This window comes from Hemiscyllium ocellatum, chromosome 13, assembly GCF_020745735.1.
Source record: "Hemiscyllium ocellatum isolate sHemOce1 chromosome 13, sHemOce1.pat.X.cur, whole genome shotgun sequence".
In the NCBI taxonomy this organism is placed as follows: domain Eukaryota; kingdom Metazoa; phylum Chordata; class Chondrichthyes; order Orectolobiformes; family Hemiscylliidae; genus Hemiscyllium; species Hemiscyllium ocellatum.
The window spans coordinates 26571860-26594306 of NC_083413.1; the positions used below are offsets into that span (position 1 = coordinate 26571860).

The following is a 22447-nucleotide window of genomic DNA, read 5'->3' on the forward strand; positions in this document are numbered from 1 at the left end:
AATACAAATAATAACGCACTCCAATCCAAGCAACTCTTTTGCACCTCCTCCAAAGTGTTCACATCTTTCCTACAGGGTGGTGACCAGAACTGCACACAATATTCCAAATGTGGCCTAACTAAAGTCTTATACAGCTGCGTCATGACCTGCCAAAGTTAATATTCAATGCCCTGACTGATGAAGTCAAGCATGCCATATGCCTTCTTTATCACCTTACCCAGTTATGTTGCCACTTTCAGGGGGTTATGGATTTGCACCCAAGATCCATCTGAAGATCACTGCTGCTAGGCACACAACATTGTACTGTGTACTTTCCACTTACATTTGACCTCCTAAATGCATCAGCTCACACTTGCGCAGATTAAACTCCATCTGCCATTTCTCCGACCAACTTTCCAACTGATCTACATCCTGTCAAAAAATTCTACATCCTATTCTTTGACAACCTTCCTTATTACCTAGAACTCCACCAATTTTCACGTTGTCTGCAAACCTACTGACCATTGATACTTTTTGACAAATCATTTATTTATATATGTTACAAACATCAAAATTCTCAGCATTGATCCTTTTGAAACATCACTGGTCACAGACCTCCAGTCAGGAAAAACACTCTTCCACAACTACCCTCTGTCTTCTATGACTAAGCCAATTTTGTGTCCAAAGTACTAACCATGGATCCCACGGGCGGCATGGTGGCACAGTGGTTAGCACTGCTGCCTCACAGCGCCAGAGACCCGGGTTCAATTCCTGACTCAGGCGACTGACTGTGTGGAGTTTGCACATTCTCCCCGTGTCTGCGTGGGTTTCCTCCGGGTGCTCCGGTTTCCTCCCACAGTCCAAAGATGTGCAGGCCAGGTGAATTGGCCATGCTAAATTGTCCGTAGTGTTAGGTGAAGGGGTAAATGTAGGGGTATGGGTGGGTTACGCTTCGGCGGGTCGGTGTGGAGTTGTTGGGCCAAGGGCCTGTTTCCACACTGTAAGTAATCTAAACTTAATCTTCTTGACCAGTCAACTTTGACTAAAGTCCATTTAGACTGCATCTACCCTATCCTGCCCTACTTTCATCAATCACCTTCATCACTTTCCCAAAAATTCCAATCTAATTTTCCCCTTAAAAAAACATACTGACCATCCCTAATACATCCATTCTTTTCTAAATGTGGATATAACCTGTCCCAAAGAATCATCTCCAATAATTTCCTTACCACAGATATAAAGCTCAACAGCCTATCATTTCTTGGATTATCACAGTTGCCCTTCTTAAACAAAGTATTTAGTATACTTGCCTTCATTGCTCAGACCACTGAGTCTAGGGGTTGAGATGTCATATTGAGGTCGAATAAAATATTGGTGAGGTCACTTTTGGAGTACTTTGTAAATTCTGATCGTCCATCATAGGAAGGATATTATTAAATTGGAGAGGGTTCAGAAAATAATTACCAGGATGTTGCCAGAAATGGAGGGTTTGTGTTATAAAAATAGGCTGGATAGGCTGGGACTTTATTCACTGAAGCATATGAGGTTGTGGGGTGACCTTACAGAGGTTTATAAAATTATCAGGGGCATAGATAAGGTAATAGCAAACGTCTTTTCCCTAGAGTGAGCAAGTTCAAAACTAGAGGACATATTTTTAAAATGAGAGGAGAAAGATTTAAAATGTACTTTTTTCACACAGAGACACTGCCTAAGAAGAGAAAATCAAGACAATGTCTGTCAGCTTGTTCCTGAAGAGATCTGAGTGCTTGATGTTAAAAAACTGGAAGCTACCAAAACAGTTGGCAACTGGCAGACAAATGGATCATCTATATTGGCCTCTGAATAGAAAGTTTACATATCACAAGGAGCAAGTGGCTCTATAGCACGATTCAATGAGTTTACATAACCCAAATCCTGCTCCCACACCGTTCTCACTGCAATCCAACCAATGTCATGAGAGTTTAATCGAGCCACATAGATTAGATAGTGGATTTTCTTTCTCCTTATAGCAGAGAAGGCTGAGGGGCTCCTAAGTGAGGTATACATAGTTATACGGTATAGATATATCTCTTTCCCCTTACCAGAGAGGTCAATAAGTAGGGACACAGTTTTAAAATGTTAAAAAATAAGAATAGAAGGATTTGGCCCTCGAGCCTTCTCCATCATTTCGTGGATCATGGCTGATCTGACATGATCATGGCTTCCTTACCTCTTCTTTATAGCCCTTGAATTCCTCAACTGATCAAGTGTCTATCTATCTCAGCCTTGAGTCTATATGTGGACTCTGCTCCCACAGCTCTCTGTCACAATAAGTTCCAAATACTCTCAACCCTCTGATGAAAGAAATTCCTCCTAATCTCTGTCTTAAATTGGTGCCCCTTTATTCTAAAACTATGCTCTCTGGTCCTAGACTGTCCCATGTGAGGATACGTCCTCTCGGCATTTGCCCTGTCAAGCCCCTAAGAACCCAACATGTCTGAATGAAATCATCTCACACTGTTCTAGATTCAACAAGTCTCAACCTGCTCAACCCTTGTTTGTATGGCAATCCCTCCATACTCAGTGAACATGCCTTCAGTGAAGTAACGTCTTACCCTAAATAAGGGACCTAAAATGCTCACAGTGCTATAGCTCTGCTCTCTCAGCATCACCTTGTACAGTCGCAGTAAGACTTTTCCACTCTATACTCCAACCCTGTTGAAATAAGAGCGAACATTCTATTAGCCTTTCTGATTGCCTGCAGCACCCTCTGTGCTGGCTTTCTGTGTTTTGTGTTAAGTACTGCCCAACATCCCATTTCTGGAGTTTCTCTCCATTTAAATGATACTCTGTTCTTCTGTTTTGTTCACATTATCACACATTCTACTCCATTTGCTTAATTTCTGCCACTTACATAAACCATCAATATCTCTCTGCAAACTCTTAGCATTCCTCTCACAACTTAATTTCTCCACCTACTTTTGTCTTGTCTGCAAATTTGGCTACAGTACATACACTTCCTTCCTCCACGGCATTAATATATATCGCCCAAGAACTGATCCCTGTGGAATCTTAATGGCTCCAGGTCACCGACCTGAGAAAGAAATCTTTATCCACACTTGTTGTTTCCTGCCCATAAGCCAATTCTCTCTCCATGCCAATATAGTACCTCTCATCTTATAACATCTTAGCTTATGACTAATTTTTTTTATGAGATACCTTTTTGAATGCCTTCTGGAAGTCCAAACACAACACATTGATTGTGATTTCCTTGAAAAACTCTAATAAATTAGTCAGACATAATTTCCCTTTCATGGAGCCGTGCTGAATCTGCTTGATTAGATTATGAATTTCCAAATCTATCAGTTTCTTTTCCAAATCTATCATTGATTCTAACACTTTTCCAACAACTGATGTTAGGCTAATCAGTCTACAGTTATCAGGTTTTTTTTTGCCTCCCCCCACCCCACTCTCCCCCGACTTTGAATCAGCAATCAGAAATAGGAGGTTTTGAGGGGATTAAAGAAAGAAATTCACCCAGAGGGTGATGGGTGTGTAGAACTCATTCCCTAAAAGGGTGATAGGGACAAGAACCCACTAGACATTTAAGAACTTATTAAATGAACACTTGGAATGCCATAGCATGCAAGTCTACAGGCTAAGTGCTAGCCATTGGAACTAGAATTGATGGGTGTTTGATGACCAGCAGGGACATGATGGGCCAAAGGGTCTTTTTCCGTGCTGCAAAAAGTATGTGACTCTGTGTCACATGATATGGTGCAGGATACATTTAGCAAGAGCTCTTCCTGATGTTCAAATTCTTGCCTCGAATTTATAAGTTAGAAAAATCCAAAAGTATGGCTGGCCTTTTTGCAGATAGAAATCAGTGATGAAATCACCAGCACATAATAAGAAAGCTGAACTGCAGTCAGAAAATGATTGAATATCCCAGTTGATTTTTGATTAGAAACTGACAATGCAAGATCAATGTTGTGGAAATCCTGGGCACCACGTGAACTACAATATTTTCTGATACCCCTCTTATACCAAGACAGCAGTATTTCTGATCAATATATGAAATAGTTAAGTTTGCCTAAACTCACATAACAGGACACCTTTTAATCTCACCCATTGATCTATTGCTCATCCAGCATTAAGGACATGGTACAATGCAGCCATTCATCATGCTGCATCTTATTCGCAAAAGTAAGTTGGATACATTGACTGCATCGTCTTTAAGATACAAACGTTTTGCACACAGGCTGAGTCTGGCATATTGTGATAGCAATTTTAATTTTATTGTTGTCTGTGTGAACATTGCATTTCTAACCTGACAAAGAGAACGAAGTCCCAGCAAGTTCAACCTCTACCTAACCAAACCAGAGAGACACCAACAGATTCCAGTCTTCTGGGGTGAGGCGTCGAAGGTGGGAGCAAGAATCCTTCACAAAACAGGACCTGTGGCCTCAAAGAGAATGAATGTGGATCAATTACAGGACAGAATGAGTGAGAGGGAGTAACAGGATTCATATTCACACTAACCTAATGACCAAAAGCTCCAATTAAACCTTTAGAAAGTGCCACAGACAAAGGCTTTCATCGTCACTCAGTAAACTGCAATGACTTTGGCTTCCACAGTTAGGTATGCCAGAGTGAATGTTCACAAGCACACAAGGGGAGAGCAGTCAGCAGCAAAGACAAGATGAGGCAACCACAGAAAGTGCTGGAGAAACTCAGCAGATCTGGCAGTATCTGTGGAGAGGCAAATTGACTTAACGTTTTAAGTCCAGTATGACTCTTCTTCAGAACTGGAGATGCTTCTCCAGTATTTTCAGTGCTTGATTCAGATTTGCAGCATTTACAATGTTTTGCTTTCATAAGGTGAACAAGGAGCCAACAAAGGGATTGAGGACAAACAGAAGCAAACACAGTTTACAGATCCTCCCCTACCCCACCCACCCCACTGTCACACACAGATCCTCTTGCTATAGGCAGCAGCCCCCCTTCTTGTACTTCGATCAATCCCCCTTATGTCTCCCACCAGTTTCCTCGTTTGTGGGCAGATCCCATACTTGCGCATGGATTCCGACCCCCTCACAAAAAATGCTTGCTTCCATCTCCCAGTGAAGAACAGTGCACTGCATTCTTTCTCTGGATGGGAAAAGTGTATTATTGAGGAAAGGATTAGCTGTAGCAAATTGTGCACGGCTGTCATATAAGCATTCATCTGTTTTGTTCAATTTTACACAAGAATGTATGTTCTGGGAGGTGGCCCAGCCCAGCTCACAGGAGCACAAGTTGCTCAACTCCCAACAACAGGGCGTTGGGTTCACTCCGGTCATCCCATGAACTCTGTTAACCTCATTTGGAACCCTGCCATTTTTTTTATTGGGCTGACAAATGGAATCTGATGGTGAAACACCCACCTACACAATAAGCAAACCATCATCTTAAGCATTTGTTGTGGTACAATTTGTGTTTTTATTGAGCAGGAGCATTATGAACAGTGGAAATTGAAAAGGATCAGAGGTTAAGAAGCCAAGCTTCCAGCGGCTTCTTCCCCAGTCCTCCAGCTCCAGAGCAACCGAAAAAAGCAGACAGAACACTGACGTTAGACTTTTACAAGGAGAAAAAAAAACTCCTCCAACGATTCACAGAATACATTCCAGGAATTTACAATTCAGTCTCCACATGGGCTGTGTAAATGAAGCTTTACAATCTGAGCACACCAAAGGAAATTGGTGCTCACACGCAGAACGGAATTCAGCAAACTTTACCTGAAAGCAGTGAGGAACAAATACCTTCAACCTCATGACAAGGAGGAAAAATAAAAATCCAAATCTAATAGATCTGGAGCATTAGTCACGTGAGAGTGCGTGAAATCTGCATTATGCTGAGTTTGTGCTGTGCTCTCTCTCTCCTCCCATTTCCCTGTGTATTATCAGATTACAGGCTGCCTGGGTGACTGCTGCTGTTTACAGTAATCTGTACTTTGCTGTACCTTTGTCCCCAAGGGCTACCATTTCATTCACTTTGTTGTAAGTTCCCGTGGCTTGAGCTGACAAGATTTAGCATGCCACTCAAAGCAGAAAAATGCATTTTGATTATTAATGTTTGTTAAACATTCACTCGCAAGATTGTTCTTCACCTGAAACCACGTGAAAATACTTCTTCCAAGAAATTAATTTCTCAGGTGCTGGGGCTGCATTACTCCAATAAGTGTTTATTCACTTGTTTGCGAGTTATGGCTTTGTTGGTTGGGCCAGCATTTACTGTGCATCCCTATGAATCCTCATGCTTTCTCGGTCAGAGGGCAGTTAAGAATCAAATACATTGCTGTGGGCCAGAAGTCACATCTAAGCCAGACCATGTAGAGATAGCAGATTTTCTTTCCCAAAATAGACCAGATAGGTTTTTACCAGGGTTCAGTAGTTTCATGATCACCATTACTGTTACAGGCTTTTAATTGAAGATATATTCACCTAACTGATTTAACATTCCCCAGTTGCTGCAGTAGAATCACTGGCTGAGGCTGAAAGTACATGTTATAAAACAGGCAATGTGTATTTGTGGTGTACTGTCTGTGTTGTTTGGTATACTAAATATCACTTGACGTATACTAATCTGGGATCACTGAGGACAGAGTTGCTGCATTCCTATAGCCCACACAACAGCTGAAAGCACAGAAACTTACCTCATCTTCAAAAACAAAACCTCAGCAGCATTTTACAAAACAAATGGCCTTATAATAGTATTTAAATTGATTTTACAGTGAGAACCAGCCAGTGGGCCAACTGGTTTATTCTGGATTTCATGTTGCACACAAGCCTCCTCTCAGCCCATTTCACCTCAGATTATTGGCACAACATTCAATCCCTTTCCACTCCATGTGCTTTCCAACACATCCACACTATTTAACCAGTCCTTGTGCTAGTGAGTTTGACACACTAAACATGGGAACTTTCCTCTACGTAGCAAGATCCCAACAAATGGCATAAGGAACACATTCTTAGCTGACCTGAGCTGTAAAACACAACTAGCTCCTTCACACATGGCTGTTTGCTGTTGGACAGGTTCAGGGACTGAACATTAGAAACCAAAATCTGTGTATCGAATCTGCTTGCTGTGAGGATGGAGAGACAAAAACTCCAAGGAGGATGATGGATAGTACCAAAAAGAATACCAGCTGAAACTTCAAAGATCACTGACCCTCAAGTTATCTTCAGTGAATGTGCAATACACTCAGAGGCAGTGCATTCCTGTTCCTATAATTTCCAACTCACCACTCCAGAATAAACTAGATGAGAATATTTTTAAGATTGTTTGTAGGAGTTTGAGATTTATTCATTTAAAGCACAATAAAATTCTTCTGAGTCCTTGGTGATTAAAGGTCAGGCACCATCCCAAAAGTGGGCACCATGTTATATTGGATTAATGTGTGTGTGTTTGGGGGGGCGGAGGGGGTGGGGGGAGCAGTTTGACTCTCAAACCTTTCATCAGTGAAATGCATGAGACCAGATCATCACAAGAAGTTTCAATGTTGATGAGGTATTTTCATAAGCAGAGCCAGTGGGTGCACAGTAAGACAGAGAGTCTACCGCAGACATGTGTGGCTAAATTAAACTTACACAACAGGTTTCAAACCCAGGGGCTTGTGTGTGCGTGTAAGCTTTCTTTGCTGATTTACCCTGATCTTAAGATGTGCAAAATTTGCAAAATCTCCACACCGCAGGACAAAACATTACATCTAATTTGAGATGGACGGGGGCTGTGTGTTTTTGGGGAGGTGGAGGGTGCAGAAATATCCAAGGCAACTTTGATGAATCATTAATTTAGTTGTTTCACATTACACTCCCATGGTTGTAAGATCCAGTGACGAAAATAAAACCATAAATTAACCTTAATTGAAAAGCAGAGAAGTTATGTTAAACTTGTACAGAACAGTGGTTGGACCACACTTGCATTACTGTAAACAGCTCTGGTCTCCACGTTATGTGGAATCATTGGAAGAGCTATCAAAATAACTTATGAGAATGATATCAGAGTTATGAAGTTACAGATTCAATCTCTCTGAGACAAGATTTGTGGTGATCTGGAGAAGACCTTATCAAAGAATCTGATAGGCTAAACGTGGAGAGAAAATGATGTTTGTGAGAATATGAATAGGGCTCTTCGGTATAACAGAATCACAAAACAGAAAACACAAGAGGCAAATATTGTCAAGGCATTGAAAGGAAAACAGAATATTCATATTAGAAGGAAGGAATAAAAGGAGATGCAGTTAGATAAGATAAAAAAGGATGGGAGGAGATTCATGTACAGAACCAACACCAGTATTGACCACTTGCACTGAATGACCCAGTTCTGTGCTGTGAAAGGAAGTCTGATGGCTGGGAGCAAACAAAATCAGCTCTATGTGCTGTGTGAAAGTTGAATGCTAGCACTCTTATTTGACTAGCAACAAGCATGGACACGTTAGTTTAACTAGAACATCCAAGTGTTTGCTCTGTTTCTCTCAGGCACAGTTCTGTACAACCCTGCTCTACCTTTGAGGAGCTCATTCAAAGACAGTGAAACAAGTCTGAGCTGAACAGAGGGGCTTTGTGTTGAGGTTCTCAACAGAGTTGAGAAGGACCACTCCTGCTTCCAGCAGTGGATATATCGACACACAGTCAAGCACTGCACTGAGGTACACTATAGGATTCTAGGTTTCAGGCCAAGCTATCTGATGCTACAACAACATGCATTTAAGTACATTTAAATATAGTTCTCAGATAGCATGCATTCCAGCAGCATGATTTGTTTACAAAGTTGCTGGAACAAGAGTTTTGAAAACACTTACCTTTGCTTGCAATAGCGCGATTCCAGCGGGAAACGTATCGCGCGCTTTGTCTTGCACATACACCAATGTCAGCTGCCGACAGCGCAGCTTTCTGGGAGAGGTACTGTACAGAGAGCAGCTTTCTGAGAGAGATACATTCAGCAGCTTCCTGTGAAAGGTACACTACTCCTAGATTACCCCGTTCATTGAAAAAATGGAGGAACATAGCGACAAGAATGCTGGCAAGAAATGCCCTCGCGATAAAAATGAGGATGGTGAATGCAAAAGAAAGGCAATGACACTGGAAGAGAAGCTAGATATTATGAAGCAATTTGAGCATATGAACAGGATAGGTGATATAGCTCGCTAACATGAATGAGGGAGAATACCTTATGCATCACGATGACTCTCTGTCCCTGCATTGACACTTCTTTTTAACGTACTGTGTTAAATTTACTCTTGTTTTGTTGATAAATTTGATTCAGGCTGTGCTATACTTTGTGTTAGATGTTTGGTGATTTTTGAGCAATCATGAATGATATTTTTAGCTGGTCTGCCCTTAACCCCACCTTTCCCGTAGGCCCCATTATTTCAATTAAGTGACTTCTACTAAGTGAAGTTTCGCTGGAACGCAACTACGGCCAACATGCCTTCAACTAGGTTAAATGCCCTCAGTGTTATCAAACAAAATTGGACAGTGAGGCACATGAGGAGCTATGAGGTAAGATTTGGTTAAAGAGTTAAGTTTGAGAGATGACAGAGATTGGATTATTCAAGTCATAGAGTCAGCCAGCATAGAAACATCCCCTTCTGCCCACCATGTCTATGCCAACAACAAACACCAAACTACATTAATTCCATTTGCCTGCACTTGGTCCATTGTCAGCGATACCCCAGTATTTTAAGCATTCACTCAAATGCTGTTTAAATATTGTAAGAGGACCTGCCTCCAATATCCTCTGGGTAAAAGATTTTCTTAGATCTCTTCTAAACCACTTCCTCTTCATCGTAAAATTATGATTTCTAGTCTTAGACGAGACTTCCATGGGGAAGAGATTCACGAAATCTACTCTATTTACACCTCTCATGATTTTGTATACCTCAGTCAGAACCCCCTATCTGCCTCCTCTGCTCCAAGAAAAATACAGCCTATCCTGCCTCTCCTCATAACTGAGACAATCATCCCATGGAACTTCCTGGTGAATCTCCTCTGCACCCTCTCCAATGCAATCACAGTGTGGTGACCAAAACTGCACATAGCATTTAATCTGTGGCCTAACCAATGTCTTATGAAGTTGTAAAGACTTCTTTGCTCCTTTGTTTTAGATTAGACTTGGTGCCTGGGCTAACAAAAGCAGGCAGTCCCTATGCCTTCTTCACCACCTTGTCTACCTGTACTGACACCTTCAGGGACCTAAGGACTGGGACACCAAGGTCCCTTTGTTCCTCGGTACTCCCTAGGGACCTATCATTCATTGTATGAAGGTAAAAACAGGGACTGCAGATGCTGGAAACCAGATTCTAGATTAGAGTGGTGCTGGAAAAGCACAGCAGTTCAGGCAGCATCCAAGGAGCAGGAAAATGCACGTTTCGGGCAAAAGTCTGAATCCTGATGAAGGGCTTTTGCCCAAAACGTTGATTTTCCTGCTCCTCGGATGCTGCCTGACCTGCTGTGCCTTTCCAGTACCACACTTGTTGATGCAGTCCCTTCTACAGCTGGCCCAGTTGAATAGTGTTGACCTGGGGTCTTTTTACTTTTGGAATTTTTGGCCATCTGGTCATTTCAATTGGTCTCTCTTTTTCCCATACCCTTCTCAATCTCTGGTATCCAGTCACTCTAGTCAGCAAGAGAGGGTTCCTCACACATTGACTACAATCCTGGACAACTTGAGATGTCATTTGTAGACATTGCTATATCACAGGTATGAATGACTTATTGGTCTCATGCTGATAATGAACTTGGCACAGAGCGTATCTTTGAAGATGTAGCTGTTATTTGTGTACCAACAGAGGGGACTACAGACATAGGAAGAGAGAAGCCATAGAGGGTCTTGAACAGAAGGATAAGCTTTCCAGAAACAAGGCATTTTGTAATCAGGAACTGACGTAGGTCAGGGGAATGAGACTTGCTATAAGACACAGGCAGTAGATTTTTGGATGACCTCAAGTTTATGGAGGGTAAAATTTGAGAGACCAGCTGAGAGGGAACTGGGATTGTCAACTTCTGAAGCCACAAAGACATGGATGAGAGTTTCAGCAGCAGGTGAGACGCTGAATGCAAATGAAGTTGCTGTTATGAAGGTGAATATAGAAGGTCTTGGTAGGGAGAGAGATTTATTGACAGGGCCAAGTAGCCATAGGTTGTGCACAGTCTGGTTCAGTCTCAGGCAGCATAGGAACCATCTCCAATAGTCTGAAGTCTCCCTGTGCTAAAGGAGAGGTAGGTGGGGGGTGGTGAACAGGGAACAGGGTAAGACTACCCGGGGAGGGACAAAAACTGTAATGGTAATTAAGATAGTACAGGCTGCTGACACTCCAATTAACAGGTGACAGGATGTCACCACAAGAAAGGAGGCTAGTCATAGAGGGAGGAGGAGAATGAAGAGAATGTGACAATGTAAGTGAAAGCAGCTTGACACTGCAATTATCTTCGGTGGAATGATAGATGACAATTCAAGAACAGAATATTTCGAACAGCTCCTATCCCCTGAACATGTCCCAGCTCATATATGTTTATTTTTAAAAATGCATCATTAGAAGGAATTTTAAATTGTAAACAACTTCTGACAACAATATGATCTACCCATGGTCAAATCCCAAAATAAAACAGGCTTGAAGTTAATAAACAAATCCTGAGTCAGATTTAAGGACCCAACATTACAACAGAAAGAAATGTTATTGACTGGAAAGTATTTCAGTGTGCTATGAGATTGTGAAAAGCATGGTTGAATTGTAGGCTTTCTTCCTGTCTTTAGAGGCAGTATCCAACCACTGTGGAAGAATAGAAGGGTAAGGAATTACACTCAGTGCAAAATAAATCCTCCCACACATATATAACACTTTAATGCTTCCTCCCATGTATTCAATCATCTGTTGCTTGTTTGTAGATCTGTGCCATGTAGTTAAACACACGTGGAGACTAATTCATTTCAATAAACATTTCTCCTATCCAGTTAAATGGATTTGTTATTACTGAAAACAGCAGACTGTTCTGGAAAACATCGACAAAAAAAGCTGGATAATTGACAGAGGACTCAGCATTGATTGGACTAGAGTAATAACCCAATGAGATGTTTGAAACTGAATTCAGCTCTTTAAAAAGTCTATGACTAAAATGTTTGTCTCAGTAAAAGCAATCATGAAACTACCGGATCACTGTAAAAATCGACAGTGTTCAGCAATATCCTTGCAAGGAATGAAATCTGCTCTCCTTACTGGGTCTAAACTACATGTGACTCCAGTCCCACAATAATAGAACATAGAACATAGAACATAGAAAAATACAGCGCAGTACAGGCCCTTCGGCCCTCGATGTTGCGCCGACCAAATCCTACCTAACCTACACTAGCCCAATAACTTCCATATGCCTATCCAATGCCTGCTTAAATGACCATAAAGAGGGAGAGTTCACCACTGCTACTGGCAGGGCATTCCATGAACTCACAACCCGCTGCGTAAAGAATCTACCCCTAACATCTGTCCTATACCTACCACCCCTTAATTTAGAGCTGTGTCCCCTAGTAACACCTGACTCCATTAGCGGTAAAAGGTTCTCAGTGTCTACCCTATCTAAACCCCTAATCATCTTATACACCTCTATCAAATCTCCCCTAAACCTTCTTTTCTCCAATGAGAACAGGCCCAAGTGCCTCAGCCTTTCCTCATACGATCTTCCTACCATGCCAGGCAACATCCTGGTAAACCTCCTCTGCACTCGTTCCAATGCCTCCACATCCTTCCTATAGTATGGCGACCAAAACTGCACACAATACTCCAGATGAGGCCGCACCAGAGTCTTATACAACTGCAACATGACCTCAGGACTCCGGAACTCAATTCCTCTACCAATAAAGCCCAATACACCATATGCCTTCCTCACAGCACTATTTACCTGGGTGGCAACTTTCAGAGATGTTTCAGCCAACACCATCAACATCCCTGGGTATGCCCTGATCCACTAGCAGGTCAGTTCCAGCAGAGGTGGTAGCACAATGGCATACAGTCAGAAGCGGATAGACCCATTGTGCCCTCAACATTGATTCTGGACCACATGAAATCTCACGGCATCAGGTCAAACATGGGCAAGGAAACCTCCTGCTGATTAGCATCAACATTCACACAGCCACTCCAATGGTTGATGTACACCAACTGGTGTATGCTGATGAATCACTGCTCCCCTATGTTGAGAAAGCAGGGAGAGTGACATGAGTGCAGAATGCACTCTGGATGGGGGATTTCAATGTCCACCATATTTTGACAGTGCCGCTAATGACTGAGCTGGTTCAGTCCTAATGAACATAGCTGCCAGAATACATCTGTGGCAGGTAGTGAGGAAACTAATTTGAGGGAAAACATACTTGACCTCATTCTCGAATTCCTGAAGACGGGCTTATGCCCAAAACGTCGATTCTCCTGTTCCTTGGATGCTGCCTGACCTGCTGCGCTTTTCCAGCAACACATTTTCAGCTCTGATCTCCAGCATCTGCAGTCCTCACTTTCTCCTTGACCTCATTCTCACCAATCTGCCTACCATTGTACTGTATGTCCATGACAGTCGCAATGGGAATGACCGCTGAATGGAGACAAAGTCCTATCTGCACATTAATAAGGCCTTACGTTATGATGTATGGCACTATCACAATGTTAAATGAGATACATCTAAAAGAGATCTAGCAACTGATTACTGAGCATTCATGAGGCACTGCAAGTTGGCAGCAGCAGAGTCATACTTCAACAGTACTACGAGCCTAGACAGCATTCCAGCAACAATACGAAACACGTGTTCTCCGATACTTGCCTAACTAGCCAAGCTGTTCCAGTGTAGCTACAATACTGGCACCTACCTGACAATGTAGAAAATGGCCCCAGTATACAAGCATCAGGACAAATGAGCCTCAGCCAATTACTGACCATTCAGTCCACTCTCAATCATCAGTAAAGTGATGTAAGGTGTCATTCAGTGCTTTCAAGCAGCACCTGCTCATCAATAACCTGCTCAGTGAAGCCCAGCTGGGGTTCTGCTGGGGCCACCCAGTTTCTGACCTCATCACAGCCTCAGTTCAAACATGGACTAAAGAGCTGAATTCCAGAAGTGAGGTGACAGAGACTGTACTTGACATCAAGATGCATTTGATGAAGTGTGACATCAAGGAACCCTAGCAAAACTGGACTCTTTAGGAATCAGGGGATAACTCTCTGCTGGTTCGAGTCATACTTGACACGTAGGTAGATTGGTGTGCTGCAGATGAGTCTTCTCAGGAGTTCCTCAGGATAGTGTACTAGGCCATCTTCAGCAGCTTCATGAATGACTTTTCCTCCATCATAAGGTCAGAAGTGAGGAGTGCACTAATAGTTCTACAATGTACAGCACCATGTGTGGCTCCTCAGATACTGAAGCAGGCCATGTTCAAATGCAGCAAACTAGAAGAACATCCAGGCCTGGATTGACAAGTGGCCGATAACATCTGTGCCATTCGAGAGTCAGGCAGTGACCATTTCAAAAAGAGTGAATCTGACCATCTTCTCTTGATATTTAATGACATAGCCATCACTGAACCTCCCACTGTTAACATCCTGGAAATTAACAATGACCAGAAACCAAATTGAACTAGCCATATAAATGCAATGGATTATATAAATAAACTAGCCATATAAATAAACAGATTAGAGGCTAGGAACCCTGCGCTGAGTAACTCATCTCCTGACACTCCAAAACTTGTCCATCATGGAAAGGCACAAGTCAGAAGGGTGACAGAAGACTTTCCTGGATGAGTGCAGCTCCACAAGCATGTAAATGTGTTGCCGAGTGGGTCAGCATGTTGACTCAGTGATTAGCACTACTGCCTCACAGCGCCATGAACCTGGGTTCGATTCCACTCTCAGGCTGTGGGGAGGTTGCACCTCCTCTCTGTGTCTTCATGGGTTCCTTCCACAGTCCAAGATGTGCACGTTAGGTGGATTGGCAATATTTAAAACGCCCAGTGTCCAGGGACGGGCTGGCAAGGTGGATTAGCTGTGGGAAAAGCAGGCTTACAGGGATAGGGTGGAGGGGTCTGGGTAGGATGTTCCGGTGTGGATGCAACAGGCCAAACAGCCTGCTTCCATGCTGTAGGGATTTTATGCCATCCAAAAGAGGTGAGTCCTACTTCACTGTACAACATCCAGTCATCCATTCCCTCCATCACAGTTGCAGCAGAGTGTGTTATTTACAAGAAACATAACAGAAACCCACCAAGGTTCCATAAGAAAATAAGGCCAAGGATCAGAGACCATTCAGCCTATTGAATATGCTCTGCCATTCAATGAGATTGTAGCGGATCTGATCATTCTCAACTTTGCATTACTGCCTTTTCCCCATAACCACTTCCCTTACTGATCAGAAATCGATCTATCTCAGCCTTAAATATACTGAGCAACACAGCCTCCACGGCCATCTGTGGTAAAGAATTTCACAGATTCACTACCCTGAGACATACAATTCCTCCTCAACTATGTCCCAAATGTGCAACCCTTACTCTGAGATTAAGCCCCCGATCTTAGACTTCCCCACAAGGGGTAACAGCCTCTATGTATCTACCCTATCAAGGCCACTGAAAATTTAATATGTTTCAATAAGGTCACAAAGTCACAGTCATACAGCACAAAAGTAGCCCTTCAACCCATCAGGTCATAAACTAATCCAATTTCCAGCACTTACATCATCGCTTTGAATGTCATAACATTTCAATATTCATCCATGTACTTTTATAAATGTGAGGTTTGCTACCTCCACTGTCCTCCGAGCCTGTGCATTCCAGTTCCCACCTCCCCTGGGTCCATTACCTCACACCTTTTAATGGTAAATCTTTCTGCCACTGACCCACCCATCTAACAAACCTGTCTATAATCTTCTTGTAATAATCTCCCTCACTGTTAACCACCAGCAAATCTTTGTGTCATTTGCAGACTTGCTTATCACATTCCCCACATTCTCATCTATCTTGTTTATATATCATGAACAATAAAGGATCCAGCAGATTCCTATTGCATGGCACTGGACATCAGCCTCCAGTTACAGAAAAAAACCTTCTACTACTAAACCGCCACTTCCTAACACTAAGTCGAGTTTGGATCCAGCTTGTCAAGTCTCTTCTCATCCTTCTAAACTCCAATGAGTATAAACACCTGTCCTCATAAGAAAACCCTCCATATTCAAAATCAACATAATCTTCCCTGGATCGCCTCCAATGCCAGTATATCTTTCTTTAGATAAGGGAATCAAAACTAACTACAGTGTACGTGGTGTCATAACTTTACTTCCTTCAACAAATGATTAATATGCATCGTAAATAACTGTGGCCCCAGCCTGTGGTACTCTAGTAGTTATAGATTGCCATCATGAAAATGTACCTCGCGCCCCCCCCCCCCCCCCACCTCTTATTCCAACTCTATCAAATATTAGTTAGTCAATCTTCTAACCATGCTAATATACTACCTATGACATCATTAACTCTTGTCTTAGTAAGTAGCCTTGTGTGCATTACTATATTGAATGCCTTTTGGAAATCCAAATAGATTGCATCAACTGGTTCCCCTTTGTCTATCCTGCTTGTTACCTCCTGGAAAAATTCTCATATGCTTTATTAAGCTTGATGTCCCCTTCATGAAGCTATAGTGACTCTTCTTGATGCACTTCTAAATTATCTGCCACTACATCATTTACAATGGACTCTGACTTTTTTCCAATATCAGAAGTTAACTGGTTTAAAGTAACTTTTTTTTTGTCTCTCTCCTTTTCCGTCTGTGACATTGGCAATTTTCAAATCCTCTGGGACTTTTACACAATGTAAAACTTCTTGGAACATTACTCCAGTGGTATCTATTATGCTGTAAAGCACATTTCTTAATTGCGAATTGGCTATAATGTGATTGAAGAATTTAGACAACTATTTGTCCCCCACTCTCCTCTCCTCTCCTTCCTCCCTCCATTACCCCTCCCTCCCTCCTCCCCCTTCCAATACCCTGTCTCCCCCTTCGTGCCTCCCTCTCTCCCCCCTTCCCTCCTCCCTCTCTCCCCCCTTCCCCCTCTCCCCCTTCTCTGTCTTGGCTATAATGCGAATACCGTCCCATCGGTTTAAATGGTGCTACTATTGCGTAATTTCCTTATAATACGTGACCACACAGGATGGAATGGTTGTATTATATCAGACCAGACTCTATCTCTGTCACTGCATTCTTTAATATCCTAGAATTCCACCCATTAGGTCTAGCAGATTTATCGGTCTTTAGCTTAATTAATTTCCCTACTCCTTTTTCTCTAGTGATAGTTATTCTGTTAATTTCCTCCCCAACTTAAGCCCACTGATTATTTATTTTTGGCTCCCTAGTTAGCACCTTCCAAACCCACGATCGCCACCATCGAGGAGGATGTGGGCAGCAAATGCATGGCAACACCACCACCTGCAAGTTCCCCTCCAAGCCACACACCATCCTGATTTGAAAATATATTTCTGTTACTTCAGTGCTGTTGGGTCAAAATCCTAGAACTCCCTCCCTAATGACATTGTGGGTCTACCTAAACTAAATGGATGACAGAGATTCAAGAAGGCAGTTCACTACTAAGGCAACTAGAGTTCGACAATAAATGCTGGCCCATCCAGCGAAAAACAAGAAAATGAACACGGACTACACTTGAAATGCAAACCTACAAAATACAAGATTTGCTCGCGTTTTTTCTCAAATTCTTGAGTAGTGAGGGCGTGGAACGCACTGCCTGCAAAAATAGTATACTTTAAGGGCATTTAAATGGTCATTAGATAGGCATATGGACGAGAATGGAATCGTGTAGGTTAGATGGGCTTCAGATTGGTTCAACATCGAGGGCCAAAAAGCCTGTACTGTGCTGTAATTTTCTATGTTCTATGAATTCACACTGTTATATTTCACTATAAAATTATATGTTTCAGAAACACTGGATAGATTTGAGGCTTGAAAATGTTGTTCCTTCAAGGTAAGATCTCTTCCATTTTTTAGACAGGGGCAATGTCATCATAAAATGTTTGGCTTGTGTACAAATATTTGAGTACAGCAAGTCCAAAAGATTAGATAGCAACAAAATAGCAGATTATTACTGTGAGGTCAAGATGGCCTGGGGCTCTCTTGCATGCTCTACACACCAAGTAGAGTGCAATGTACAAAGAGACAGAATGGACAGGGGCAGAATCCACAGGGGCAGTTTTGTATACACACTGAAGTCAATTTCTCAACATCATGCAGTGTTCTGCAATATCCCATTGACCCTGCAGGAGGAGCTCTACACCTCTGATCAAAACCAGCCAGAGGAAAGATCAGAAAACCAGCAGCAGGTGGGGGAGAGAGGGGAAGGCAAAAGTGTGTTTGCGGGTGGGTAGAGAGAGACAGAGAAGAGCAGGGGACAGGGAGAGAGGAGGGGGAAACAAAGAGGTGTGCAAGGGGAAAAGGAGGGTGAGAGGAGGTGTGGAAGGAAGGACACAGGAATGAGGGGAAAGAGGTTGGGGGAAGGGAGGGGGGAGAGGTTGGGGGGAAGGGAGGGGGGAGAGGTTGGGGGGAAGGGAGGGGGGAGAGGTTGGGGGGAAGGGAGGGGGGAGAGGTTGGGGGAAGGGGGGAAGAGGTTGGGGAAGGGAGGGGTGAAGCGGGAGGGGAGAAGAGGGAGTGGGAGAGAGGGAGAAGGGGGAGAGAAAGAGTGGGCAGAGAGGAGGGGGCAGAGAGGAGGGGGAAGAGAGGGTGGGGGCAGGGATGGGAGGGGCAGAGAGGGGAGGGGAGAGAGGAGAGGGGGAGAGAGGGAGGAAGCAGAGATGGGAGGGACAGAGAGGGGAGGGGAGAATGAGAGGGGGAGAGAGGGAGGGGGCAGAGATGGGAGGGACAGAGAAGAAGGGGGCAGAGATGGGAGGGGGAGAGATGGGAGGGGGAGAGATGGGAGGGACAGAGAAGAAGGGGGCAGAGATGGGAGGGGGAGAGATGGGAGGGGGAGAGATGGGAGGGACAGAGAAGAAGGGGGCAGAGATGGGAGGGGGAGAGATGGGAGGGGGAGAGATGGGAGGGGAAAGAGGGAGCAGAGAGGGAGGTGGCAGTGATGAGGGGAGAGATGGTGGGGGCAGAGATGGGAGGGGGAGAGAGAGGGCAGAGAGGGGAGGATGCAGAGAGGGGAGGGGACAGAGATGGAAGGGGACAGAGATGGAGGGGGAGAGAGGGGGCAGAGAAGGAGGGGGCAGAGAAGGAGGGGGCAGAGAAGGGGGGGACAGAGATGGGAGGGGGAGAGATGGGAGGGGGGCAGAGATGGATGGGGGAGGGGGGCAGAGATGGATGGGGGAGGGGGGCAGAGATGGATGGGGAGGGGGGCAGAGATGGATGGGGGAGGGGGGCAGAGATGGATGGGGGAGGGGGGCAGTGATGGTAGGGGAGAGAGAGGGGAGAGAGGGAGGGGGCAGAGATGGGAGGGAGAGAGAGGGAGAGATGGGAGGGAGAGAGAGGGAGGGAGGGGGAGAGAGGGGTGAGAGAGAGTGCGGGGATGAGGGGGGGAGAAGGGGAGAGTGGAAGGGGGAGAGTGGAAGGGGGAGAGAGGGTGAGAGGGGGAATGGAGGAAGGAGGGAGAGGGGGAGAGCGGGGAGGGGGAGAGGGGAGGGGGAGAGAGGGGAGGGGGAGGGGGGGGGGAGAGGGGAGGGGGAGAGGGGAGGGGGAGAGGGGAGGGGGAGAGGGGAGGGGGTGAGGGAGAGAGGGAGAAAGGCAGGGGGGAGGAGGAGAGAAGGTGGCGGGAAACAGAAGAATGGGAAGGGAGAGGGAGGGAGGGAGGGAGGGAGGGAAGGAGGATGGGAGAGGGAAGGAGGATGGGAGAGGGAGGGAGGGTGGGAGAGAGAAGGAGGGAGGGAGGGAAGGAGGGTGTGAGAGAGAGAGAGAGAGAGAGGGAGAGAGGGGAAAGGAGGGGGAGGAGGAGAGAAGGAGGCAGGAAACGGAAGAATGGGAAGGGAGAGAGAGGGAGGGAGAGAAGGAGGGTGAGAGAGAGAGGGTTAGGAGAAAAAGGGCGGGAGGGAGGGAGAGAAGGTTGGGGGAAAGAGGGAGGGAGTGAGAGAGGGTTGGGAGAAAGAGAGAGGGAGGGAGAGAGGGGTAAGGGTGCAAGGGGGGAGAGGGGGAGGGGGGAGAGGGGGAGGGGAAGGCAGATAGAGGGAAGTGGAGAGAGGGCAGTGTAGGGAGGGGGGGAGGGGGAGAGGGGGGTGAGGGGGAGAGGGGGGTGAGGGGAAGAGGAAGGGGAGAGGGAGTGGAAGAAGAAGGGGAGAGGGAGGGGGAGAGCGGCGGTGAGGGGGGTGAGATGGGTAGAGGGAAATGGGTAGAGGGAGAGGGAGAAAGGGAGGAGGAGAGAGCGAGAGGGGAGACAGATGGAGAGAGAGGGAGGTGGGAGAGTGGAAGATTAAGGGGGGAGAGGGAGAGGGAAGGGAAGGGGGTGAGAGAGGCAGGAGAGACGGAGGCGGGGGGGGAACAGAAGATGTGGTATGAGTCTGGTGAACGTGGGGCACGGGATAGAGGAATTACGGCAGATGGAGAGATGGGAGCAGAAAAGGTGTGAAAAGGGATGACAGGAGGGGGGAAGAGGGTGTGGGAAGGGGAAAAGGGAGATGGGGAAGAAGGAGAGAAGAGGGAGAGGGGAAGGTGGAGTGGAAGGGGGATAGAGGGCGATGGAGAAGAGGGTGGTGTTAGAAGAGGGTGGTGTTAGAAGAGGGTGGTGTTAGAAGAGGGTGGTGTTAGAAGAGGGTGGGGAAGATGGAGAGGAAGAGAAGAAGTGGTGATATTGGAAGAGGGTGGTGTTGGAAGAAGGTGGGGGAAGAGGGAGAAGAGGGGAGTGTATGGAGGAGGAGATTGAGAAGTTGGAGTGGGGGGGGGATAGAGAAGGGAGGAGAGACAGAGGGAAGGAGAGGGAGATATTTCTACAACTAAACAGGGCAGAAACAATGTCAACAACTAACTAGAGTTTCTAAAACATAGTTACTCTGTACAAATATTTGAACCTTGAGTTCTGGGAGTAATTGTACACTTGATGCTGCCCCAAGCAAATCCTGCAGACTCCAGCCATTGTACAGAGCCGTGCCCAGCTTCATTCCATTGAATGTAGCTTCTTGAGTGTCTGATGAACTCTGAGTTTCAGTGGCTATATGGATTTGGAGGATATGGTTACAAGGACTGAGGTTACATTATACTTGAATCACTCACGTGCAAGAGGCAAGAGCCTGTTAGAAAACAAACCGAGTTTTAATCCACCAAACAAACAACATTCCAAACTACAACCGGCCTATGAGACACCAGAAACCAAACTAGATTGTTGCACCGCTCCGTGTCAGCTGAGTAATCTGTGGCAGACCTCGAAAGACACACCCTAGACTGAACCCATTGACCCTCTCTCCTCATTTGTCACATATCACCTGTGACACACCTCTTCAAAATAAGTAGCTGATTTTTGTTTTAGTTAGCCACAGCTTTCGGAGAGTCCAAGTGCAGCCCTGTGACACTCCCAGACACACACTGTCTGAGCATGGCCAGGTCTCATTTACAAACCCACATTCTCACTCACTCATTCAAACTGCATTCACACAGCCCAACTCATTCCCTTTGAAATGGGTAAAACTCACACAACACCAGGTTATAGTCCAACAGGGTTATTTGGAAGCGCTAGCTTTTGGTGCACTGCTCGTTCATCAGGCGGTTGTGGAGAATAAGATTGTAAGACACAGAATTTATAGCAAATGTTTACAGTGATGTAACTGAAATTACATACTGAATATTTTCAATATGTAGTTTGAGTTACATCACACTGTAAACTTTTGCTATAAATTCTGTGTCTTACAATCTTATTCTCCACAACCGCCTGATGAACGAGCAGTGCACCAAAAGCTAGCGCTTCCAAATAACCCTGTTGGACTATAACCTGGTGTTGTGTGAGTTTTAACTTTGTACACCCCAGCCCAACACCAGCGTCTCCAAATCTTTGAAACGAAGCAGTGCCTGACCTATAGATAGCAATATGAGTCTCTGCAGAAACCCCGCTGAGTTTAGGAAGGTCATTGCCTGATCCCAGGAATACATTCTGGTCTCAACACAAAGGCCAGTGTTTCACTCCCTCCCTGCTCCGATTTTGAAAACACATCACCAGAGCATCAGGTTGCTTTGTCACTAGGGGTTTTCAGAAAACGTAACATGTCAGATATATGAATTTTCATCAGAAGAGTCAAGGTTTAGTTCACTCAGTTTCTCCTCACAGATACTGTCTGAACTTCTGAGAAAGTTTAACATTTCCTGGACTTTTTTAAGGATCCCAAATGTCTTTTTAGAGAATTTCTCAACTTGGCCAACTACCACCATAGGTTAGGGTACACAGATCGAGTTACTCTGCTTCCACTTTATATCAAATCTTTTCCTAGCTAGCCCTATGTTCAGCCCTCCGATCCA

At 44.8% G+C, this 22447-nt stretch overlaps 1 protein-coding gene across 9 annotated transcripts in view; it reads right to left on the reverse strand.

Annotated features, from left to right (window-relative positions):
* The window catches only part of lpp (LIM domain containing preferred translocation partner in lipoma), a 401787-nt gene that overhangs the window by 330314 nt on the left and 49026 nt on the right, over positions 1-22447 (reverse strand). Inside the window, exon 1 of one of the 9 annotated variants that reach the window (XM_060834655.1) lies at positions 21013-21125. The exons of 7 other annotated variants lie outside the window; for them this stretch is intronic. The gene's annotated coding sequence lies outside the window, so the exon portion shown is untranslated. Of the gene's footprint in view, positions 1-4288; positions 4308-21012; positions 21126-22447 lie in introns of those variants that run through there. One more of the 9 variants, XM_060834660.1, reaches the window with a different exon arrangement.